Source organism: Panthera onca, chromosome C2, assembly GCF_046562875.1.
Source record: "Panthera onca isolate mPanOnc1 chromosome C2, mPanOnc1 haplotype 2, whole genome shotgun sequence".
Classification (NCBI taxonomy): Eukaryota; Metazoa; Chordata; class Mammalia; order Carnivora; family Felidae; genus Panthera; species Panthera onca.
In genome coordinates, this window is record NC_138347.1 from 53,230,341 (window position 1) to 53,256,287 (window position 25,947).

The 25,947-nt window shown below is 36.5% G+C and overlaps 1 long non-coding RNA gene across 1 annotated transcript; it reads left to right on the top strand.

Annotated features, from left to right (window-relative positions):
* The first annotated feature begins 8,300 nt into the window (after positions 1–8,300).
* LOC132682761 (uncharacterized) lies at positions 8,301–21,705 on the top strand. The gene is made up of 3 exons (XR_009611850.3): positions 8,301–8,390; positions 12,541–12,636; positions 21,306–21,705. It is a non-coding gene; the product is annotated as an uncharacterized LOC132682761 (long non-coding RNA).
* The last annotated feature ends 4,242 nt before the right edge of the window (positions 21,706–25,947 follow it).

Below are 25,947 nucleotides of genomic sequence, written 5' to 3' on the forward strand. Positions count from 1 at the left end.
AATATGCTTTAAAGAAAAGAAACAAAACTTTGTTGGCACTCTAAATCCAATCGACACAGGAAAATGTTTGTGTTAGAGATGTTTGGCTTCTTTTAAAAAAGAAAAAAAGAGCAAATAATGTAGAATTATACAGTTCTAGTTAAGTGGTTTACCACATAAAAATGTGTTATTTTTACTCATTGGTAAATAGTTTGAACTGTGACATCATGTCTTAACATTTATATTTCAATTCTGAACCTACCAGGCATCTGTCCTTTGCTTTAAGAAGAGATTGATGAGATATAAAAATTATTTCTTTGGTCTCTTAATCGAAAATTAGAAAGCAAAAAACCAAAGTACAGGTAAGATATCTGTAGTTTGTGTTGGCTGTGCTCTTAAGAAATTCCATTGCCGGCTGTGGTGAAAAGTGCTTTATTTTGATACATATTTTGGATTGTGTCTGCACCTTTTTTTTCACATCAAAAATAAAAATCATCCATTGTAAAACAGGCTTAGAAATACTGCTGTGACCATCTCACAGAGAAGGGAACAATCCTGCCAAATGACTTACATGGCAGTTGTCTCTTGGGAAGCCCAGATAAACTAAGATTAGGGAGGGACAGCGGCAGGGGAGTGATTAGGGTTGACAAGTAAAAGGGAGCTTAGAGGAACTGAAATAGAAAACAGATGGAGTAGATAAATATGGAAGGGCTGCTGGGGTATCTTGAAAGACAAACATTGGTTGCTCAGAAGCAACTGAGCCAGAAAATGCTTGAAAATGAGTTACTGACAGGAATTTGTTCAGGCAAAGAGAAGATCCCAGGAAAGAGAGAGCTGGGTTAAGAAGGATTTCAATAGGTGAGAGCACAGGCTTGCTAGCTACAATCCCTCCTAAAAACAAAAACAAAAACAAAAAAATGAAAAAAACACGACACTCATAGGAACAATAGCCAAGTGTCTGGCTTCCTTGGTGAAGAACCCAAGAAGTAAATAAACTGTTCTATTTGGATCAAAGGTGTATACTTGAACGTAGTTTGAATGTGAGATTTTTATATCTTTAGTTAAGTAAATTGTATTCACACTGGAAACAGTGTTTTAGGAAAGTAATCTGCAGCATGAAATGCTGGCAAGATAATTATGAATACTGAGCCCTTGAGTAGTGGATCAAGCTAAATTGGACTTTATCGTTTCATTTTACCTATCTATAAATGGGTAAATGCATTACATATAACACACATCGCATATATAAATATGCTTAAGTGGCTGGGAATAGAAAGCCCTTGTTTTGTAATAGAGTACATTAGGCTGTCTCTGAAGAAATCTTATAAATAACTCTTGGCATTGCCCAATATTCCAAGCTTTCTACCTTCTCCCCCAATCAAAATTCACTGGTGTTACACTTATTCGAGCTTGCAATAGGATATACAAGATATTTTAAAATGCTATTTTCAATGGGTTAGTGCACTGAAGGCCATGGGGATGATCACTCATACTTTAATTGTCCTTTGGAAATACGAAAATCCTCTAGAATGGCAGCACAACTGAAATACATCTTCTGTTATTTTTTTAGCTTTTGATACTGTGATTTGGACATCAAAAATATCAGTTCAAATAATCAGAGAGCTATCCCTATTTACATCTCCACTTTCTCCCCTCTGTGCACTCTATCCCTCTCAAATCAGCTAGCTCACTCCATTGAAATGGCCCATTGAAGGTCACCTGGTTTTCCAATTTTCATTTCTCATCTTACTGGTCAACTTATCAACATTTGCCTCAATTTTGACATTTAAAAAAAATCTCTTTGATTCTGAAAATCACTCTCCGTGATTTTCTTCTACGCCTTTGGTTCCTTCTTCTATCTTTGGGTGGAGGTGAGGACTCTCTTATAACCTAAGTATTTGAATTCTTCAAAACTCTGTATTACCATCTTTTTCATCTGTCTCTACATTTCCTCCCTGGATGAACACCAGCCACTGCCATGACTTCATTTATGACTACAAATTTGCCTGTTCAACCCAAACCTCTTTCTGAGTCTCTAGCATATATATCCAACTATCAACATCTATACTTTAATTAAATGGTCTAATGATATTCTTAGGATTCCTGTCTCAATAAATGACACCAACATTTATCTACCTGCTCATTCAGAAACCTGGGTAACAGCTTTGCCACCCCCTTCTTCTCCATATACTCTTTCACCAAGACCTATTAAGAATCTTCCAGTATAAATTTTGAATCTGTCAATTTTCTCTCTATATCTGCTGCTGCCTCCCTAACCCAAATGACCTACATCTCTCATCCTGGTTTCCTTTAAGAGTTTTTTAAATGGTATACCTTCACCTATTATTTGTTGTTTTTGTTATTTCCAACCTATTCTCCAAATAGTCATTTAAGAACTATTTTTTAAAAGACAAATCTAATCTTATCACTCGGCCTCTTAAAACTCTTCTCTATCTCCCCCTGGCTGTCGGATTACAGTTCTATTGGACTTAATATAAAACTAACAATCCTTATTAAAGTCCTAGGGCCCTGCATGATCTCTTCCTAGTTTACCTTGAAGGCCTCATATCCTGAAAATCTCTGACTTTCTCACTAGTGCTTCACCCTTGGGGACCAATATTTTGTTGCTTGACTCTCCACATTCTTGCCTTAGGACAGAGACCCACATTTAACCCTCTGCTTCCGTCCATTTGCCCATGACATGATGAATTCCTCCTCATTCTTTAGAGTTAATTTTTAAATATAACTTCCTCAGGGAATCTTCACTGTTTACTCACACCAATTTAAGGCTAACTTGCTTTATTCTTTCAGTATACCTAAGTAGTTTGCTTCATTGCTTATATAACAATTATATTGAAACAATTTATTGTGCAATAATGTGTTTACTTTCTGTGTCCCTACTGGAATCTGTACTAAGAGTTTGATCTCAGTCTTCCTTATTCACCACTATATCCCCAGTTCTATATTTTTCTATATCTCTGCTGTGAAAACTGTATTTTCACTATTATATCTGGCATCATGGCTTTTTGCAGAAGGTCACAATAGATGGCTTTTGAATTAATAAGTGCATGTATAAATGAATGCATGAATGAGTAAAATTATCTTCATGATGCCTGAAAAATGAGAGGCTAGGAGTTACAAAGCACAAAAGCCTTTACCTTATTCACGAGTCTGAATAAGAATGTGATAGAATCATATTGATTGCATTGTTTGTTTGATTACCTGTAAGGGAAAAAGAAAAGATTTTGAGAATCAACTAAATGAGAACTCTCCTATGTCACTGTCAAGAAACCCGCATAATCTTTGGAAAGCAGTTCGGAATTGGGTATTAAGAAATGTGCAAATAATCATCCTCACCTTTTCTCAGGAATCCTACTTACAAGCTTCCTTTTAACGATGCAATTCATAGGATTTTATTTCATAAAATTAAAATTTGGAAACAATCCAAATGTGCAAAAATAGGGAACTGGTTAAAAAGATTGTGAAAAAATAAATAAATAAAGATTATGGCACATTTATTCCATGACATAAAATGAAAAATGAATACTTAAAATACATACATATGTATATACACACAAGTACTGTGACTACAACTTTTGAAAATATGCACATGAAAAAATGTCAAATATATTCACACAAAGGATTATGGCTGGTTGATTAAAATGATCAAGAGGTTAAAGGAGATTATTTCATTCTAGTTGCTAAACTCTGATATATTATTCCTACTACAGGGTTTCTTTTATAATCTGTTTACCTTTCAACCCAGTAGTTCACTATTATCTGTCTTCAGCTTTAATTTCTTCCAACTTCAGGGGCGCCTGGATGTCTGAGTCGGTTAAGTATCTGCCTCTTGGTTTCGGCTCAGGCCATGATCTCGTGGTTTTGAGACTGCAGGTTCTGTGCTGGCAGTGTGGAACCTGCTTGGGATTCTCTCTCCTCTCTCTCCCCTCTCCCACTTGCATTGTCTCTGTCTCTCTCAAAATAAACAAATTTCAAAAAAAATAATTTCTTTCAACTTCATAAGTCACGCGACAGAAAAAAAAGTTATGTTAATCTGTCTCTATTCTAACATGCATCATCTTCTACACTTCACTGATATCACCGGGCGTGCTGCCCTAGATCGTAGTAAACGTTCTAATGGAAACATGCAAAGAAAGACCAAAAAGGAATGTTTATGCCCTTGAATAATGAGAACAATACAAACTGATGTCGGACAGGAAACTGTTTTTTTAGGAGTCAGGATTTTGCTAAGATGGTATAAGATTTCCTAGGAAATTTTGAGTATCTTCATTTAATTTTTTCTTTTCTCTTAACGTCAACAGTTTTCAAGATAATTTCTGAAAAAGTTGAGAATCTGATGAGCCCATACGCAGCTAAATGGGTTAAGACTGATACATGAGGTAGAACTGCACAGAACTTTTTTGTTTTACTTTGAGTAGGATATTTTTTTCTTCTAAAATCAGAGATACTTGTGTTCTCTTTTAACAGAGAATTGAAGCCACTTCTGAGATTTTAATTCAAACACTAATAGTTACATAAGAACCAGGAAAAAAACATTAAAAAATTTGGGGAAGAGGAATGTATTTCATTTGCCTCCTATACTTTGATGACTCAGGCAGAATTTTACCTGGGGGGAAAAAAAAAAGTAAAGGTCATGTTTAACATTCAGATATAATAGGGCAATCCCCCTCTTTAAGGATACTTTTAAACAAACATTTGAACTAAGACTTCTTGCTTAAAATTTTCTTTTAAATTATAATGGCGATTTTTATATAAGTGAGAGATTGATAACCATTTTGATTGTTTTTTATGATTTTTTTTTTTTTTTTTTTGTAATTGGCAAGATTTCCAGGAAATATCAAGCCTTTGTCCTTCTCATTTGTCAGTCTGCCCTGGGGTAGACTTTTTCTTCTTTAAATATTCATTGGCTTAAAATGTTAAGAAAATTACTCATAACTTCTTGGAAATTTTTTTTTCTCCCCTCCCCTTCATTCTCATCTGATACAGCCAGGAATTCTTAGGAAGTGCCTGCTGAAGCCAGATTGACCCTGATGAGGCACATTTTCTCCTGGATGGGCAACCAGTCTTGCAAAGACATTCCCCATAATTTGTTTAAGGCAAGTTTATCCACTTTCAGTCTAAGCTAGAATGCATAACGTATTATGCGTTTAGCGTATGTAAGAGGAGCAGCTGCCTGGTAGGAATGAGACGTCTAAGGAACACATCCATTTAGATTGATAGCAATATATTTTTAAAACTGCTGGTTCAGCAAACTCAGGAGAGTGCTAGGTGTGTGGTGCTATATAACACGGGTTCCATCCTAGGTCCAGGTCCCCAGAGCACAGAGAGCCCTACTGAGACTCCTAAGACAGCAGCGGGTGGGACATGGGGGGGTTCTAAAACTCAGAAAAAAAATTCTTTCCTCAAGCAGAGGCAAGTGAGTCTTCACACTGAAATAGTCTTTGATTATTCACAGCCGTGAAATTCCTGGATTTAGATGAGAAATTGGATTATAAACCGCCTCTGGGCAGGTAGAAGCAGCTTTAAGCAGGCCAGATGCTTCCATCCCAGAGGAATAACCACTAAGCAAATGAGAAAGGGAAGTTCATTGTCCAGGCTGGACTCTTCTGTGTCACAGGAACCTCAGTATATGTATTTCCATTAGCTAGTTATCTGGGGATTAAGGGCAATACCAAGAGAATTTGCCCAAGCTAAGCCCAAGAACAAAAGCTTATTTGGCAACACTGAGTATTGGGAACACAAATTCATTAAAAAAAAATCGTTTAAGAATATTTTCTGTGAGAAAATGTGTGAATTCCAATGATTTTATGATTTCTTCCACATACAGAAAATAAGTATTTAGCATGGCAAAAAAAAATCTGCCTTTAAACAGTGACCTATTTTATATATTTTCTAGAGACATTTTATGAGTTTTCAGAGTCTTTCTGGTGTAATGTCAGAACTCTAATAAAAACACAAATGCTCCAGATGTCCTATGATTTGCTTGAAATTTTTAAATGGGAAAAAAAAAATATAAAGAAGAAAAGAACAATGAAAGCCATTGGTATTTGTATAAAATATTAGTTTCATCTGTCCAAGGCTTCAAAAGATTTCAAAGACTGTTGTGTGTGCATGTATGTGAACATTTTGTAACAAAATTTAAGACTCTTCCTGAATTAAGTAGAAATAATAGTTAAGTCTCTTTAAAAGTTAAATTACATTTTTTTCTGTCAGGAAAACCGGTTATACGTTTTTTTTTTTCCACTCAAAAACAAAATACCAAACCTGAGTTTTACCTTTTCCGTTGACCTTACACATCGATAAAGAGACAAAATGTTTTGGGCACATTTGTAATTTTCGAAGTCAAATATAATCTTCACAAAGCCCTCTAACCTGGGAAGAAAAGAATAACCAATTTAGTGTATGCTGTAGCAATTTAGTATAGTTTTTTTTTTCCCTTGCTTATTATGTTTTATTTAGTTTCTTAATTTTTCCTTTAGAGTACGCATTTGCAGTAGGAAATAAATGAACTCTGAATTACTGTGGTAGTAAATGTCAACTACTCGTTGATTACACAATGAATTAAAAGGAACAGTTGAAAACATTTTTGAAGTTAATCCCTAGAATTCGGAATAATAAAATTTTCACCTCATCTTTCTCAATGCTAGCACATACTCTTTCTTAAATGCACAGATCTCTTTCCCATCCTTTTCTTCTCAAGATTTTCTTGAGACGATGAAACCCTGCAAAGGAACAGTGGCTTGTGAGTTTGGCAAGCTGAACTAGTGAGGTTAAAAATCACGTTTAACATAGTTCTAAGTAAAACAGAGTTGTCAGTTTTGATCTAATGTTCGTAGTCTGCCACCAATGACACAATGACATGCAATGCCATTTTGGTGTCATTTTCGGCAAACTTCTAAGATTTTCTAGGACTTCGTGACTTTATCACCTGCAAGTAGGGTGTTCGATTAGATTATTTGTTTCAAGCCTTCGTATTTTAAGGCATGGAAGCACAGTATATACAACTGATAAAATCAGGAGTTTTATGTGGGAGGATTCCATGAGTTAGGACATGGAATGCTAGTTACTTAATCTTTCACTTCTCCTCACATTTACTTTGACCTCTGAGGGATTTCTTTGGATCACAGTTTGAAAACTTCCGGGCTGGATAATCTCCAAGGCCCTTTCTATCCCTCATATTCTGTCATGATAGATGCTGTTCTGGAAGGATTTAAGAATTTAGAATTTAAAGCTCAGATGGTTCTTAGAATTTATTTAGTTCAATTACTTCATTTTGAAGATATTAAAGCTAAGCCAGTTTTACCAAGTCCCCAGCTATATCACTAAAGTGTGCATCTTCAAAACACATTGTAATGAGATGAACCATAATCAGTTCCCTAAAATTTCTGTAGTGAAAGGAAGAAAGGATAGACATTATTTGCACTCCTTACCTGCAGAAACTGTCCAAGTTTGTTTTAGCCCTGGGCTTATGGTTTAGGGTCCTGTTAAGGGCCAGAACACGGAAGGTAAATCTGAGAAATCCATGATAAGGCCTGCAGATAGATATCCCTACCTGAAAATCGATTTATTCTGTGTCTCCTCTGAAGTTTTCCATCTGCTTAGGGGTAAAGTGTTAAGCATCCAGACTGAACTGGGACCCAGAATAATCTCTAGGCTTTCACATTCTCTCTATACACATTTGGATCCTTTGTAACAAAGGTCATTATTGAAGTCATCATGAGTTATTTCAGAATATACTATGTGTATAAAAGGTATACATTTCCCTTTTAGATTTCCTCAATATGGCACTGCTCTCTTGAGAAGAACAAAGTCTGAGACTACAGATAGGAAGGGCCTGTGTGAATTTCTACTGCTGAGGAGTTACAGCAAAAAACAAAAATCAGTTACATTGGTGAGCTTTCCTAGAATCTTGCCTCATGTTAGAAATAGCTCTGCAACCTACATAGCACTTGTAAACTATGTATGTGTGAGATCTTCATTCCTGTATACAACGCTTTAAACCGGGAAACTAAAAAAATAAGTTTCTAATCTCAGTCCCAACCATGCCATGTGGTCCTGGGCAAATCAATTAACTTTTATCAGCTTACTTATAAAATCGATATGCTAAAATTTGCTATCTGCTGGACGCAAAGTAATTCTGTGAGAATAAAAAAATAGATTTTTAAAAAAGGTTAAAACAGCCAAAAAAGATATTACTTTGAAGAAATCTCATGTGCAAAGTATTTCATGATTACTGGCAAGGAATGGTGAATTCATCTGTCATGACTGCCAGTAAGCAGTTTCTATTTTTATTTTTTGGAGGACATGATAAGATGTAACAATAAATATGGAACAGAGTGGCCCCCGGGAGAAAATTGCATTTTGAGCAGCTCTTACTGGACTCACTAATGGTAAGCAAATATTATTTCAGTGGAGATTGACTATAAAATTAAAGGTAATTTGAAAAAAAAAAAGTAACCCTTAAGAAGGATACATTTATTACATTTCCAGGAATGTTTTAGGAAATGTTCTAGTCAGAATAGTGAAATGCTGGTATCATTTTGTTTTCCTTGGCCTGCTATACTAATGTCTTCATGAGGTCTCTTCAAGGAGGACTTAGTCATACTTCACCCTGCAGATTGTTTTTACACATATACCATGCCAAGCAATTAGGTGTTCAGTTGATGCCAACTCACTGTAATTTTGGCATATAATATTAATTATGTGACAAGGTAGTGGGGGGAATGAACAGAGGCATTTGATAAGTTTGGTTAGAGCATGGTTTTGACAGGTAGAACATGTGAACATTGCTCTTTGGTCAATAGTAGAATTACCTCGTCCTTGTTCAGAAAGGGAAAAGGGAGGAAGAAAATGGACCGCTGGGCTTTTACACACATCATTTTCTTAGGTAATGTATTATGAAAGAGTCTTTCTCAAGTGCTAATGTATAAAAATTATTCTGTTGCAAATTTACTGAGGGAATAGTGCCCAGTCTAATAGTCCCTATTAGAATCAGCCATAATTCTAATACTGTGGTCACCACCACCTTACATTCTTATAATAAATTCCTTTTTCATAAGTTAGTTTCTATCATTTACAAAATAAATGATAACTGACTAAAGCACTGGCATTCCATGAAAGATTTCCTTTGAAAATGGAATTAAAATTTTCACAACTAGCCGATCTAGTTCAATGTTTGCGTTCTATACATAAAGAAACTGAGGCCCCAATAATTACAATGATTTTCCAAGATCTTGCCCAAGTTCTTACTAAGTTCTATTTACCGGTGGAGTCAAAATCAGATCTTGAACCTCTATTTTATTTTATTTTATTTTATGTTATTTTATTTTATTTATTTTATATATAGGGAGAGCATGCGAGCAGGAGAGAGGGGCAGAGAGAGAGAGAGAGAGAGAGAGAGAAAGAGAAAGAGAGAAAGAGGGAGAGGGAGAGAAAGGGAGAATCTTAAGCAGGTTCCATGCTCAGCACAGAGCCTGAGACAGGACTCAATCCCACGACCCTGGCATCATGACCTGAGCCAAAATTGAGAGTCTGACATTCAACCAACTAAGCCACCAGGCGGCCAAATCTTGAACTTTTAATAACTCTTAAACATATACTTTCCCTTAACAAGTCAAAATTAACAAACTATTCTCTTAACTTGGAAATTTATGAAAGAGTTACACAGAGGAAAAAAAAATGGCCTCAGCAGTAGGAAGTTGAGAAGTGAAACCACATGGAAATCCCAAAGAAATCTACAAGATTGCTTTGGAGAATCTAGTGTTTCTTATCCAGTAATGGTGAAGCAGTTCACTCCAGGGGAACGTGAATTTGAATCCTCTCAGAGTTCATTTTTTAGGTCTAAGGATGTGGACACCATCTATGTCTTTTAAACAGAGATGTAGGGGTGGGATGATCAGAAAACTTTTTTAAAAAGTTTTCTTTTAAAGAAAGGGTTCAAGGGTGCCTTGACAGAGAGGTACTTATATAAATAAAATTACAACCTAAAATAACAAAAGCACCTAAAACTACATTTTCTGATCTGCTCTTTCTATGCTTCCCCTGATTTATCTCATACCTGGGTCCTTTTTACTCCAATAATGCCTTCTTAGGCAGAGGCTTTCCTGTCTCTCTATTTAAATACAGCCCCCCTTCTTACTTCTGTCATTTTCTAACAAATTACTACACGAATTCATTAAAAGCAATTACCAAATCTAAAGACTCTAAATTCTTTGCTTACTTGTTTATAATTTGTCAATTTTCACTACACTTTAGTTCTAAAAAAGGGAAAACATAGCCTATATTATACATGACTGTATCCCCAAGCACGTAATATGTGCTTCTTGAATGAATGAGGGAATAAATGAAGACAAGGCAGACCAGAGTGGTTACTGATTTCCTCAATTACCCATAGCAGGCAAGTATAACAGCAAAGCCTAGAACTAAGATTCCTACTATGTAGTCCTCTGCTCTTTCTGCTATATTATACAGTGCTTCTTCTCTGCATATCTATCTACATATCTCTATCTCTCTATCTCTATCTCTATCTCTACCTATGTCCATATCTAAATCTATCTATATCTATAATCTATCGATATTTATATACTTGTACCTATATCCATCAGTCAAGCAGCCAAAACCATTCAAGTTTCCTAATGAAGCGCTAACAGTACAGCCAGGGCACCTGGGTGGCTCAGTCAGTGGAACATCCTACTTCGGCTCAGGTCATGATCGAGCCCCACATCGAGCTTGCGTCTGTTAGCACTGAACCTGCTTTCGACCCTCGATCCTCCTCTCTCTCTGCCCCTTCCCCGCTCACGCTTACTCGCTCACAATAAATTAACATTAAAAAAATTATAAAAGTACAATCAAGGCTTCCCACCTCATGATTTAAAACAAGAAAACATACTAAAAGAGACAAACAAATTTGGAATGAGTTAAGATGAAAAACAAGTCTTTTAAGGGCTGGAGAGAATGATTTATGAGGAGAGAACAAAAGAACCAAAAGAAGCAGTGTAGAGTCTAGTTACTGACTGTTTCAGAACGTTGATGAAACACAGAGGACAGAAAAAAAAAGTGTACCATGAAACAGAACAGTACAGTGCTACTAATCCATATACATAAGTACTCGCTCACAAAAACACTTGCAATATTAGATTTTTAGCACCACTTTTATAGTAAATATGAATATCTATGCTGAAATTGACCATCATCCTTGACACAAAGGAGAATAGCAGAGGCTAAATATAATTTCTGGTATAAAGCCCTTCATTTCCATGTTGAATTTACTCAAATAGTGTTTAATTTGCAAAGCATTCCCATTCCCCGCAGGGTGCCTCACAAAATAAAGGAGAGCTACTGAAAGTCTAGTATAAAGAGAAAAAAAAAAAAAACTAAAGCAGGCCTGACACCAAGACAATTTTCCTGGAAGTGAATCTACTGAATTGTGAAATAATCTTCCAAGTGAAGTAATTACGTTTAATTTTCAAAGGAACAAAGTTGGCTCTTAGTGTGTTGAGAACTTTTTCCCTCTCAGAAAATTTTCGAAACTTTCAAGCCAAAGACTTATGTGCACCGATGACTTCTAAGAGAACTTCCACCTTATTCTACTAATTCCAAGGACAAAAGGACTTGAAGAGGAAATGATGAAGCAGAGACTTGGTTTCAAAAATCATTTTCCCTCTTCCGGTGGAGAAGCCCATTGCTCTTTTGGCAAAGGAGTGGTTAAGGGAAGGAAAATGTGTATCTTTTATTTACAAGTGTTAGTCACATTTAAAATTTTTTTTAATGTTATTTGTTTTTTTATTGTTTCTTTATTTTAAAAGGATGAAATTGGAGAATTTATATATGTTACAATGGGATAATTAGGATTGTGAATTTTATGCACATTATTTTCACTGAACTCCTTATGGAAAGGTACTAAAACAATGTAGAACCCCATTTGTACATAATTTCTAAAAGAATTATGATAACCATTTGAAAACTGGTTTAAGTTCAGCAGTTCCCTGCTGTAACTTTGTCAAACCCAGATGAGGAAACTACAAGGTTATAATATTTGGGTATCTTAAGAGACTTATTTAAATTGTTATACTTTACCTAACTGTTCACTTTAAAAATATTTATTACAAAGCAGAAATAAAAATAAGGTCCTATGTGAATAATTTAGAATGAAGTTTTCTCATTTGTTTACAGAACAGTGTAGACAACAGGGCATGTGGTGCTTATTCAAGCATTGTGGTTCCTTCTGGACATTCTACTTTCTGCTTCTCATTCTCCTACTTTATTAAAAAAGAAAAATCATTCAACTAGTATTTATTGGGTGTCTACTTGGTGCTAGTTATTGTTCAGCTTATAGCTATCTGGCAGCCAATCTCCAGGAGGATTGCCAATGATTCATACCCTAGTTAGTGTACTCCTTCCCACCTGAGCCGGAGTTTGTGTGTGTGACTGGTAGAGTTACAGCAGAGCAAAAGTGTGTGATTTCTAAGCTTGGGTCATCAAGCACATTGTCATTTCTACCCTCTTCTCTCTTGGACCATTTGTTCTGGGTAAATGCAACAGGTATATGAGGAGGCTACTCAAGATGTCCAGTGGAGCCGTCCATACCGTGGAGAGCTAAGTCTTCCTGCAAACAGCCAGCACCAACTTGCCAACTATGTGAGTCAGACATCTTGGATCTAGATCTCCCTTGCCTACTGAAGCCTTCAAATGGCTGTAGCCCCCACAACACCCTGATTGCAACCCTGTAAGAGAGACCCCAAGACAGAGGAGCCCATCAGACTCCTCCCAGATTCCTGATCCACAGAAACCATGAGACAAGAAATGTTTATTCTTGTTTAAAGGCATTAAATCATGAGGTAATTTTTTATATAGGAACAGATAATTAATACGGCCTATTTTGTCATATGAGAAAAAATAAACATGTGGTAACTAATTATGTGATTTGTAAGATAACAAAGTGTATGTACTAGAAGGACTTTAGGATGTCTCTTTTGTTCACGTCTAGAAAAAAATTTGGATTCTCAAACTGCAACACTCTTATCTGAAGATGATAGATTTTTCATTAATTATTGTAAACAATTACTAAAATTAAGGGACCAACCATTATTTTGCTATTATTAGTAATTTACTTTGAAGAGCATGAAGACCTGAAACAATCTGTATTTTTCTAAGTACTGAAATAGGTCTCTTAGGTAGTCTAAGAAATAAATGAAACAAAACTGACAGCAGGATTACTTCCCATAAGAGTTGCAATTGATTGCAGCCAGACTCTATGAGTAGAATATCAAGATCTTATTTCTACTCAGTTATTTTCTGTGGGAGGAGATGTGCTGGCAGTAAAATTGATGTGAAAAAAGAGAGAGACTTTCCTAATCAAAAAGTATACTTGTTACTTGTTCTGCAAGAGTCTATGGAAAAACCCCCAAAGAAGCCTGAGTCTCCATATTAGTAACAGACTTTGACTAGAGCTTATTAAGTGAAGTTCTACAAAATTTCTGTTTTCTTTCTGAGATAGGCTAGGTGTCTGCAGTAAGAGAGAACATGTAGTATCTGTACATCCTCTGCTTTAGGAATTTCTTTGTTTAGAAATCACATTGACCAACTGTTTAATGTTGCCATAAATGAGTAAGAAGACACTCCTCATCAGTGTCCCAAATAAGCAATAAAGTTGCTACAGAATGTCCTGTGGAAAGTGTTGAAGGGTCAGAATACCCACCTAGAATGGCTACCTGGTTTAGCTGTCAGATTTCAGCTACACGAGATCTAATCTCTTTGGCATGCATATTCATCTCTCTATCTCTATATGTCTGGCCTATTTATAAAGAACCCCAACCTAGGGAAAAAGGGAAGGTCAAAAAAATGACATCTGGTAATGATAGTTATTGCTTAGTTTTTCATGTAATCATAAATTAAGAGAGAGTTAGTTAAGACCTTCCTAACTGGTCTCTGTATCATTCATTGTGATCTTTAATTTTTCCCTCAATAAAATAGAACAGTACTATTTTCCTCAGAGCTAACAAGTTAAACAGCACTTAATCCATTTGTGTTAGGCTCCTCTTTAAAATACAAACATATATTTATTTGGTTAGGCATGTCTGTAACTTATAATCTATGTAAATTATTATGACCAGGACGGGTGCGTGTTCTTCTCTATACCTTGTGAGGAGAGAAGGGGTAGAAACCTTGCCTCCAGTGGAGAGAGGATTATTTGAAAGTACCATGTGGCATCGGGAAGCAAGGGGAGGGTGAGCTGCTTCTGTGGAAGCTTTAGGACAGCTATAGGCCACCTGAGCTGGTGAACTTGGGTGTTGGGGGTGAGAGAAGGCCTCAAGCTCGGAGGGGAGTAAGCAGGACAAAGTTGGTTACAGAAAACTGTATCTGAATCTGGATACTGAGAACCATAGGCACAAGCGGTTGTCTTCCCTTTGTTCAGGCATAAATGGAAGACATTTTAATGAAATTTTAAATAGTCATCTACCTACCTTTGGGAGTGTCCCTGGAAATCCGAAGAATAAGAGAAGAGAAGCCAGAGGACAGTTGGAAATTGTCCAAATCCAGGCCACCCTGTGGTCTAATATGCCTATCAAAGCAAATTTCCTCACTAGTATGGTTTCAAAACTGGTCTTAAAAGCCCTTGTTAATGACCTGGTAATTGTTTTAATAGCTTCTCAGTCAAGCGTGAAGTGCTGTAGTTGACGTGTCAGCAATGTATGAAGGATGGAGAAAGTTCACTCCCCGGGTAGCTAGGGTATCATTAAGCATTCCTGCTTACATTTTGGCTTGCTTAGCAATAAAAATTTATTCACTGTATCCATAAAACTTGTCTCTAGCTGCCTAAGGAAGTCTCCATTCAGGTTGGCTCTGTAAGAGGAATGTTGAAGGAATTCTTGATGAGCAGTGACTTTCCCTTTTCTGAGCAGCTTCGTCAGTGGGTGATGAAGTCATTTTGTTCAAATTCTCTCTTGCTTCTTTCATATGAAGAGATGCCCCAAATCCCAGGAGGGAAATAACCTTTAAAAAGCATTTTTTCCAGATTTACATTTAACTGATACTCATACATTCACTTACTTAAAATTATTTTACGTACATTTTATGTACCAGCTACCATTCCAGGCAATGGGGATATAATAATGAGTAAAATCTATAGCATTAAGGACAACATATTCTAATGAGAGAAAAAGAATGTATGTGTGTTATACATATATGTGTACATGCATATGCACGTATGCATATGGAAAAACACTAATATATGTGAGTAATGGTAACGTTCTATGGAGAAAAACAATGCAAAAACAGAATAAGGAGGGTTGACGGTATAATGGAAAAGGAGTTTTGTTTCATTTTCTTTTATTTAGGGTCATAAAGAAAGGCTGATATTTGAGCTGATAGAAGTAAAGGGAGCAAGGGAGTGAGTTAGGGAGGTATCTGGTAGAATAAAGTTTCAGGTAGAGGAAAAAACAAAGACCCTGAGGTGGAAGCAAACTTGCTATGTTTCAGCAAAAATAAGGAACTCTGTGTGGCTGACAGTGCCTAAGGAAGAAAATAATACAGATAAGGTGAGGGAAGAAAGTAACAGAAGGAGGCAGATCTTGTAGGGCTTTACCTCTGGGTGAAGTGGGAGAGTTCTAGCAGAAGAGTCCCAAGATGGAAATTACATTTGAAAAGAAGTCTCTGGTTGTCCCTGAGATAACACTGTGTGTGTGAAAGAGGGCAGGTGCAGTCAAAGGAGGAGACCAAAGCAATTATCCAAAGAGACATGGTGAGTTAGGGTTGTGAGGGTGCAGAGGGTAGTAACTGATTGGTTCTAGACATATTTTGGAGGCAAAACTGATAAGATTCATCATCATACTGGCTATGGGGTTGGAAAGAAAGTGAGTAAAAGATGACTCTAGAGCCATTTATCCTGAGCAACAGCACGATTAACTCTCTGTTAATGAGATGGAGAATACTGAGTACTCACTAGGTGTCAGACCTACTATGAAGCCAGTAAGTGACAGAGGTAGAATTGAAACCATGTATAGCAGGTGAGTGCGTGTGTGTGTGTGTGTGTGTGTGTGTGTATCTAATAAGCACTGTATGCTTTCACCTCTCTAATTACATGAGAGCATATATGATGCTTGGAACTGCATGGGCTATTTTGTGACAATGATATATCAGAATTTAAGCAGGAATGAGACAGCACATGCAAGTGTGGTCACTGAGAGTTTCATAAAGTATGAACAGGATAAAAGAGAACTATGAGGAACAGGTAGCCCTTGGCGATTACAATTGCAGGGTGCCATTACTACGAGTGGGCTTGAAAATGCCAGGAACAGGAGTGTTTATGAGAATATGTAAAGGGCTGTAATCATAGATTTAGGAGAGAGGTGTCCTACAGTAACTGTCACCAGGAACATAGGTAGAGGGACTCAGGCTCTTGTAAACCTTTGCCTGAGGTGGAAAGACCCAAGTGAATAAAAACCCACTCTTTTTTGCATGCTGATCTTCTGCAGGCATTGCCTGACCAGAAGCCACAGAGCAGTTGGTAACCCTATAGAAGGCTAGTTGCCCAGGAATAGAGCAGGATGGAGATGTGTCGATCTGAGCTGCGGTGGAGAATATCTGGTATGCAGCTAGACCTAGAGAAAAAAGGGAACAAAGAAAAATGGCAGAATGGGAAAGTAGAAACAAATCTTTAGCTCTTAATGATGTTCCTGCATCACCCTACTGCATCTGGAATTACCAACTCCAGGCTTTTATATTTATATTATTTATATTTATATTTATATTTATATTTATATTTATATTTATATTTATAATTTTAGATTTACAGAAAAGTGACAAAAATAGCAGATAATTCCCATATGCCCTTAACCGGCTCCTCCTAATGTTAACATCTTACATACCCATAATACAATTATCAAAACTAAGAATGAATGCTGGTATAATACTATTAATTATACTATAGACTATATTTGGGTTTTTCTAGTTATTCTGTTAATATCTTCTTTTCTATTTCAGGATGCACTGCAAATTACCACATTGAATTTAGTTATTATGTCTCTTTAGGCTCCTTCAATCTGTGATAATTTCTCAATCTTTCCTAATTTATTTTTTTAAATAACCTTCACACTTTGGAAGAGTACTAGTCAATTATTTAATAGAATGTCCCACAATGTGAGTTTATCTGATGTTTTCTCATGATTAGATTATACATTTTTGGCCATAAAAACAAAGAAACAATAAGCCCTTCTCAGTATATCATATTAGCTATATGATGTCAGTATGACTTATTACCTAACTACTACTTGATCTTACTGTGTATGATGGCAACATAGATCTCTTAGTTAACATGGTCTCAGTCAGGTGCAAACTTCTTTCATGTGAGATGATTAAATACCTTTATTTCTATTATTTAAGCCAGTGTTAGTTGGTATTTTCTTACTTGCAGATGGATATATCTTAACAAGTACACCAGTCCTTCATCATATCTTCCTATTCCCCAGGGTACCTTATTTACTGTATGACAAAATGAATAACTTAATCAAAAGTCCCTGAATTGTATATTTAGGACCTGTGTATATCGTCAATTTATAGAAAACCAAAGTCACAGAATTGCTTTTTATCTAACTGACCTTTAAATTTTTGAAACAAAATAATACATGCATGATTAAAACAAGAAAGCATTTAATGATTAAATTCAAGGACAGAAAGACAGAATTAGAGGAATTTTTAGTCCAACCTCCTGTATAATTATAGAATCATCTTTAAAAATATTTTAAGGTTTATGTATTTATTTTTGATATAGAGAGAACAGGAGCTGGGGAGGGGACAGAGAGAGTGGGAGAGAGAGAATCTCAAGTAGGCTCCACCCTGTCAGCACAGAGCCCTGCGCAGGGCTCGATATCAGAAACCTTGAGATCATGACCTAAGCCAAAATCAAGTCAGATGCTTAACCGACTGAGCCACCCAGGTGCACCAAAAGAATTCTTCTAAAGGCAGGCTTAAAACATTAAAAATTACTCATTTTGTCCTGCAGTATTGGTTCTTAGTGTGGGAGCAAGGATGGAAGAATGCAGGTGTTACACCTCTTCCATCCATGTTGGCATCGATTGATTAACCAACCCTGTTTGAGCACAGATGATCATTACTAAATGCATGTATTTTCATTCAGACACATTGCCTTATCTTTTTCAGAACATTTTAAGAGTGAATTAGAGAGACACTAATAAACAAACTCCTCAAGTTTCAGTGATAATACAACAGAACTTTATTTTTTACTCAAATAGAAGTCCAAAACAGGTGCTTCAGGTGGGCAGGTTGCCACTTCTGACATGCAGTCCAGGGCCCCTGGCTCTATATGTTTTGTGGCTCAGCCATCCCCTAGAACCTGCTGGGTAAAATGCATAGGAGAAGGAACTCCTGCTTCTTGAAAACTCTGTCTTGGAAATGATACATGTTATTTTCACTCATATTTCATTGGCCAAGCTTTTCACATGGCCACACACCTCGAAGAAGGGAGCCTGGGATATATAATCATAGGGGGCAGGCACCTTCCAGAAATATGTACAGAATATAGAGGAGCAGCACTTGTGTTTGTTCCTCAGTTAGCTGCCTCTGTCACAGGTGGCTGATTTAAACACTTGGTGAAATACAGATATAATGTGTCTGGGGTCTTTCTCTGACCTAATGTTCTACTATGAGGTCTGCAAACTTTTCCTATAAAAAGCTTGGTAGTAAATACTTTAGGCCTCTAGGTCATATGATCTCTGTTGCGGCTAAGTCAGCTCTGTCATTCCAATGGAAAGCTGTCTTAGACCTAATGCCAGTGAATGAGTGTGGCTGTGTTCCAGTAAACTTTATTTATGGACACTGCAATTTAAATTTCATATAATTTTCATAGGCAGTGAAATATCTTTTAAGCTGTTTTTCCAATCATTTAAAAATATAAAAACCTTCATGGTTCTCAGGCCATATAATAGGCTGCAGACCAGATCTGACCTCTAGGCTTTACTCTGCTGACCCCTGATCTAGTACCACTCTTTACAAATTAAGGTCAATGTATCATGATTTGATTTCAGTGAATACTTGCTAAGTCTTAATACCCACTTATTTCCCCCCCAAAGTTCTGATAAATCACTTATTAATTAGAATATATTCTGGAAATCACATGCAATCTAAGTCATCTCACTAAGTTGATTTCATACTGCATTAATTATAGCTAAAATGTATTAAGCACCCAAGAAGCACAATCATTTTACATACATTATTTTAGCTCTTTAAAAATACCCTATGACATGGCTATTACCATGCCTACTTTATCACTGAAGAATCCAAGGCTCAAAATAGCTAGAAGTATTTTGATTATATTCCACACAGCAAAAAAGGTAAAAGTCAAAATTGAAACTCAACCTGTATACGACAACCTGCACTCTTTTCATCACACCAAAGTTTCTCGGCCTTCGAGGTGTGAGCTCATTAAAAGCTGATAGCTATTCTTTCATTCTCTCTTTATACCTGTGTTTGGACTTGATTGCGCCTTTTCATGTGCATTTTATCCTTTTCAGTGTGAAAATAATGTTCCTTCCATGGAGCCCAAACTGCACAACTAATGCCACATGACACTAAGTGTAGTAAGTAGTTCAGTACGAAGAAAAGTTTCTCAGTGTGGAGAGCGGCTCTGAAATCATAATGTCTGTTATTGACAGTGAACCAGAGAAAAGCCTGATGACAAAGAGCCCACGTTGTCTCTCAAGAGAGAGAGAGGATAAAAGCAAGTAGGACTTCAGTGGTTGTGCCTCTGAGCTCTGCAGAAGTGCAGGTCTTACTCTGTTACTAACCAGTATGACCTTGGGTAACGTACTTCACCTCTCAGGTCTATAATCTCAGAATTGTTTATTGAATTTTAGACTCTGACCTTTTTACAAAGGGACTTAAGGGAACATGGGTGAATCAAATTTAACACCTATTTTGCAAAACTCACAAGATTACTAACTGGCATAAATTGCTTGCCAGTGAGGGCATGTGACAGTGCTTTGCAAATTGATACAAAAAAGAAACTTCACAAATAAAAGCTATGTTATGAATATCCTAGATTGCATCACAGATTATATTCAGTTAAGGTCACACCATACTAGTTCTCATTTTGTTGGATATAGAATCTTTAACAGGAGTAATGTTATTTGCCCCTTCCCTCATCATATAGATTTTCAAACTGATGAATACATTCATCTCTGTTTATATTTGCCCTTTGGATGAAATGTTCCTTTAATGAAAGTATATGCCTTCCCTAAGAGCAAAAATTACATTTCATAATAAATCTATATCCTTGAAATACTGTGTGAATTTTCAAGCATAGATATCAGTGAAGTATTATTTTAGAGGATAAAAGTAGCCATTTTCCAGCTCATTGACCCTTCAGTGGTGTTTTCATGGGGATGTCACAGGCAGGACGAGATGGCAGCATCAGCAGAAGAGGTGAAATCAGTATCTGTCTTCCGTACCCCTTCCCTACCTCGTGCAGTGAAATTCAGTACAAAGAAAACTGATATGCGTGGTATTAAATAACTCAACAAGAAAGAGCTAGAGAAAGTTCTTTGTAGCAACACCTCCTGCAACACACAAGTCTCTCCCCTGGCAGACTATTTCCTTTTAACCATTTGAGGCTTCTCACATTTCCGCTGCAGCTGGAGCCCATCCCAAGGCACTTCCTGCCTCTTCGGATTTTTGGCACAGGGCCTTGTGCTGTTCCATTTGGCTCTCCTAGAGGCATCTGATTTGTTGCTATGAGGCTCAGTTCTGTCTCTATTGTTGCCTTCATCGTAAGTTTAAGATGTCTACTTTTCAGAGACAGCTGTACCAGCTTTGATGTGTGTGGGGATGAGAAGGGAGAAGCGAATGCCATTTTTCTCTATCTTTTGACACCAAGCAGTTTAAATTTCCACTAAGGGAGAACGCAAGCAAAGCCAATTTTCTTATTAAATAAAAATGCCACATTATACTTTGGGAGCCCTCACCAAGATCCGACCAGAATCTGTACTTCACCTAAATATCCGAGGAAAGCCATTTAGTAATACTAGCCCAGTAATAGTGATTGACTTCTGTTTAGTTATATCAATCAGAATCTAAAATGTACATTTATTTGGACTCAGCGGCACAGCTTCTAGGAATTTATCCTACAGACAGACTGAAAAATGTGCATCAAGAAATATATATAAAGATCACAATGCTGGGTCATAACGGCCCCATGGCAGCAATAGCCTAAGGCTAAGGAACAGATCTCCTGTCCACTTCAGCCTCAGCTCAGCATTCTTTATTCACCACTGATAACTTCTTATTCCCCGCAGGTACTTATGTATGTGCCACACATACATGCTCTTCAAAGGCCAACCGTCTCTACAACTATGAGAACACATGGGAATGAAGGAAAACACAGCCTATCAAAGAAGGCAAGAAACACTGCCAAGATTATTTCCTTTTGTGTTGATGACCTGTTTGATTTTAATGAAGCTAGCAGTAAATGAATATATGGCAATATATGAAGAAAGAATACATAGAAGGATAAGATTAGAAATCTTTTCTCTTTGCCCCCAGTATCAGCAGTTTTAGATATACCCTCTGGTATACATTTCTAAGTGTGTATGTATGTAGGTGCATATGTGTGCAAGCATGGTTTTCATAAATGATATCAAAATACACACCTCGTTCCACGGCTTATTTTTTTACTTAATATTTGAGCCCTTTCTATGTAAGTACACATAAATCCACCCGACAATTTTGATAGCACCACAATATTTAGAATGCAAATTTCATTAATTTATTTAACCAATCTATCATTGGTACATACCTAGATTGTTTGATGAATTAAAAAAACTGGAAACAGACCCAATGATTCAAACTGTGTCAATAGGTATATTGAAAAAATTTTCAAATCACACTCATTTCCCTCTCTCTCACTTGCCTTCCAGCTAACATTCAAAATTGTCCTGTGCTTGGTTCTACTGAAAATCCTTTCATTAAAACAAAGAAACAATTTCTAATTGCAGAAAACAATCTCATAGATAAACAAATAAAGGGATTTATTTGTTTCTGCTTTGAGTGTCAGGAATTCCCATCCATGAACTTAGTTAAGATGTGGTCATACTAGAGTGGGGTGGGTCCTTAATCCCATATGACTAGTGTCCTTATGAGAAGAGAAGGAGAGACAGGGAGACAGACATATACAAAGGGAAGACAACGTGAAAACACAGGGAGTTCACCATGTGCCAATTTGCCAGCAAATAGTAGGAGAAAAGCGTGGAACAGATTCTCTCTGTGAGGCCCCCCAAAAGACCCAACACTGCTAAGCCCTTAATTTTGGACTTCTGTCCTAACCTATGATAGAAAAACATTTTCTTGTCTTAAGCTACCCAGTCTCTGGTACTTCGTGATGGCAGTCCTAGGAAACTAACATGCCCACTAGAACTATGGGAGTTGGAGAGGGACCATTTTCCAGATAATTCAGATGTTATTACAAAATTCCTAAGAAGAAATATTGAGCGAACCAAACCAGACCAAAAGCAAGCAGATGACAGCACCACCAAAAAACAAAATTAAAATTATTGGGTGGTAGAACCTTGAAATATAACCCAAACATTTTTCAAACCCCATATAGCTATGTTTATTTATTTGGTATTCTTATGCCATCCTCTTCCACAAAAAAATTTGAGAAAATTTACATAAAAGTAACAATATAATGCAATCATAAATGTATAAAGAATAGCAAAAGTCAAACAATAATGGAAGGTAGAAGAGGTAGAATGATTTCAGTAAAACACAACACTTAAAGCTACATTTCCTGGTATTTGTCAAAGAGAATATGAGTCCATGCAACTTTTATTACCTGACTGTTTAGAAAGAAGTGACCTTTATTCCTACCCATGAGAAGAAATGTGTATTTAAGTAAGTTCAGAATTAAACTAGCCTTCAGGAACATCAAAACTCAGTCTCAAATTAAATTCCAGAAACAAGAAAGACTGAATCTGGAGGAAAGTAATGTCTTCTAAAGCTTCAAAACATCATTTCAATCTTTCCTACACAGTATTTCACACTCAAAACAAAAAATTATCAACTATACCAGGACTTGGGATCAAATGACCAAAATAAGACAAGCAAACAATAGAAAGACCCATTGGAGAACTAGATACTGTAGTTATCAATCAGAGATTTTAAAACAAATGTGATTAACAGGCTTAAGGATGTAAATGACAAGATGGTGAGTTTCAGGTAAACATAAGAGCCAGGCTTTCAGAAATTTAAAAAATGGACAAGTCAAGATAGTGATGTGCCTTTGCAGAAGGAGGGTGGAGTCTAGTGATACTACAAGGAGACTTTTAGAAGTGTTCATATTGTTTGATTTCCTGAACTGCTTGATGATTTCATGGATGTGTTTCCTCTCTGAAAATTAATAGAGTGGTACATTTTCTGTATTACATGGTATACTTCAACTAGACATTTCCTTAAAAAATGTACATACTACTGAGTGTCTGAAGTAAATGCATATTCTAGTGTTGATTGAAAGGAGGTAAGCTTATAGCTGTCTGTGATTTCCAGACGAAATGCAATTTAGCGAGAGAAACCTGATGTCTTACTGAAGGATAATCGCTCAATAGGTAGAAAAGGCAGAGGTTATAGTCTAGAGTAGTAACACAATAACTATTAAAAGAATGAATGAATTGCCTATTTTTCCTCCTACTGAAAAAGGTGGTACATATACAGGACTAAATAAGTAAACATAAACATTCGTGTTTCAGATTTCTTTAGGGTGCCCAGTTCTTTTACATATAGGGACAGAACAAACCATATAATATTGAAATTGGGAGAAAAGAAGTAATCTTTTCATATTAGGCCCTTTCTGTGATTTATTATGTATTATTTGGGAATTTTTAATTTTTTCTTGCTTCTCTGAAAATGTACTATACATACTCCCTGGCTTACGGCTACACAGACATCAGCTAATGGGAATATTCTAGTTAGGGTCATGCAGATGATGTACTTGTGGGCTTGCTGGACATAGTTCTCAACATTCCATGTCAATGCCCAGGCCGGTTAACACTAAACATATGATTTAATAGATTTTCAAGAATGAACAAGTTCTATTTCTCTTGTTTTTTAAGGCAAATTGTAACAGTCTCTCATTCTGATTGAGAAAATAAGTATTGACAGAAGAAAAGCCTAATGGCCTATTTAAGAACCACAGAGTTGAGGGAAATTTCCCTTTTCACCATTTTAAACGTAGGGCTCCCTTTAGGGTTCAGTATATGTTTCCAGTGTGGTTAAAGTGAATGCTTAAATAACATTTTAAAGAAAAAAAAAATCAACACTCTTTGTCACTCTACTTCATAAAGAATTCACAAAGCTTAGAGAAAATAAAGATTAGAAAATTGTGGCTGGGTTGTATGCCTGGAAAATGGGTCACTTATGCATACATATGTAATCATTCATTCAACAGATATAGGGAGCCCCTGCTGTTTGTAAATTAAATTGCATGACTCCTTCAACTGTCTATAGTTTACTGGGTTGAGAGGTTATATATAGCACTAAGCTAAGAATAGTACAAAATGATTGCAGACAAAATACTAAAAGAAAATGACAATGGAATGTATGTTTAAAATTACTGATTGTATGTTCATAGGGGAAGCTATGGAAGAGGAAATCACAAATTAAAGTGTGCCTTGAAAGATGGGAAGGAGTTGGATAGCAAGGGCAAGGACCATTGATTGTTTTTTCCTTTTCTTAGATGAGAAGGCAACGTATGAAAACTTATGTACATGTCAAATTTGGGGGAGAATAATAAGAGAATTCCAACTCATAAAAAGATAGTCATGGAATACAAAGTTAGAAAAAGTTTTGGGGAAAAAACATTTATGTAAGGCAAAGTAAAGTGTTTGGATTTGAGACAAGAGAACAAATGAAGGCAACTTGGAGTAAGAGAAAAATTATAAAGTTTGAGGTAAGAGGGACTTGGATTTGCATTCCAGCCCTCCTAAATATGTATGTCTCCTTTTCCTTCTTATAAAAAGAAGATAATATTATCAGGTAATTGTACTGTGAGTCTTAACTATAATAATATGTATAGAGTGCTGAGCCAAATAAACCCTTAATACATATTAAAACATCACCCAACTCTTTCATTTTATGCTATGAGTGGTTTATAGTGTATATAGTATAACATTTTTGAGTTGGCTGATGGCTTAATAAAGACTGTATTTAAGGGAGATAAATCTGACAGCAATTTGGAAGTCTTGGAGGAAAGGCAGCTAGATGCTAAAGCCATTTTATTGGGGTAGGGAATTTGAACCCCCCCAAAAATGTATGTATAAAGAAGATGTGGCATAGCTATACAATGGAATATTACTCCATCATCAAAAAGAATGAAATCTTGCCATTGCAACCATGTGGATGGAGCTACAGTGTATTATGCTAAGCGAAATGAGTCAGTCAGAGATAGACAAATACCATACGGTTTCACTTATATGTGGAATTTAAGAAACAAAACAGATGAACATAGGGGAAGGGAAAAAAAAAGGGATGGAAACAAATCATAAGACACTTTTTTTTTTAATTTATTTTTAACGTCTATTTATTTTTGAGAGAGAGAGACAGACAGACAGACAGATCAGGGGAGGGGCAGAGAGAGAGGAAAACGCAGAATCTGGAGCAGGCTCCAGGTTCTGAGCTGTAAGCACAGACCCCAACTTGGGGCTCAAACCCATGAACTATGAGATCATGACCTGAGCTGAAGTCCCACGCTTAACCAAATGAGCCACCCAGGTGCCCCAACCATGTGAGACCCTTAACTGTAGAGAACAAACTGAAGGTTGATGGAGGGAGGTGGTGGGGGATGGGCTAAATGGCTATTTTTGCTATGAGCACCAGGTATTGTATGTAAGTGATGAATCACTAAATTCCAGACCTGAAACCAATTTTACCATATATGTTAATTAACTA